We start from the raw sequence: 1,260 nt of genomic DNA on the forward strand, positions 1-1,260 counted from the left end.
GTACCAAACTTTGTTGAATGGATCATGTGAATTATATTACCCGTGATGTGTTTGGTGTCCATTTTCGAATGATTCGAGATACCACTGATGATACATGAAATTTGGAGTGATTTAGTCATACTCCTGCCTAGGCGTATAATATGCATACTCGTAGTCTTCATAGCCGCCGCCGTTGTACTGGTAGTCGTCGCCTTCTAAGTTGCCGCCGTCGTCGTCGCTGCTGTCGTCGCTGTCGTACTCCTGCCTAGGCGTATAAAATTTTGAATTGAATTAGTTTTATTTTTCTGAATTTTTTGATATATTATTTGTATTTTTAACATTTTGAATTGAATTAGTTTTATTTTTCTTAATTTTTTGATATATTATTTGTATTTTTAGAATTTTGAATTGAATTAGTTTTGTTTTTCTGATTTTTTTGATATAATATTTGTGTTTTTAACATATTGAATTGAATTAGTTTTATTTTTCTGATTTTTTTTATATATTATTTGTATTTTTAACATTTTGAATTGAATTAGTTTTATTTTTCTGAATTTTTTGATATAATATTTGTGTTTTTAACATATTGAATTGAATTAGTTTTATTTTTCTGAATTTTTTGATATATTATTTGTATTTTTAACATTTTGAATTGAATTAGTTTTATTTTTCTGAATTTTTTGATATAATATTTGTGTTTTTAACATATTGAATTGAATTAGTTTTATTTTTCTGAATTTTTTGATATATTATTTGTATTTTTAACATTTTTAATTGAATTAGTTTTATTTTTCTTAATTTTTTGATATATTATTTGTATTTTTAGAATTTTGAATTGAATTAGTTTTATTTTTCTGAATTTTTTGATATAATATTTGTGTTTTTAACATATTGAATTGAATTATTTTTATTTTTCTGAATTTTTTGATATATTATTTGTATTTTTAAGATTTTGAAAAAGAAAAAGTATTTTGAAAAATACCTTTAGTCGCGGTTGGCCTGGCCAACCGCGACTAAAGGTCGTTGCGCGCGGGAACGCAAAAACCCGCCAAAAAACCCTTTAGTCGCGGTTGGTCTGGCCATCCGTTACCCTTTAGTCGCGGGTCGCCTCCCCAACCGCGACTAAAGGGGGGGGGGCTATAAATACAAGGGCCCGAACCCTTTCTCGTCTTCTCCGATTCAACACCGCGCCGAAGGCCTGCCGCCGTCGCCCTCGCCCTCGACGCCGCCCGCCGTCGCCCTCGACGCCGCCCGCCGTCGCCCGCCGTATGTTTGCACACC

General features: G+C 32.2%; 1 pseudogene; it reads left to right on the top strand.

Annotated features, from left to right (window-relative positions):
- The window catches only part of LOC119279228, a 132,107-nt pseudogene that overhangs the window by 128,047 nt on the left and 2,800 nt on the right, over positions 1-1,260 (top strand).

This window comes from Triticum dicoccoides, chromosome 3B, assembly GCF_002162155.2.
Source record: "Triticum dicoccoides isolate Atlit2015 ecotype Zavitan chromosome 3B, WEW_v2.0, whole genome shotgun sequence".
Classification (NCBI taxonomy): domain Eukaryota; kingdom Viridiplantae; phylum Streptophyta; class Magnoliopsida; order Poales; family Poaceae; genus Triticum; species Triticum dicoccoides.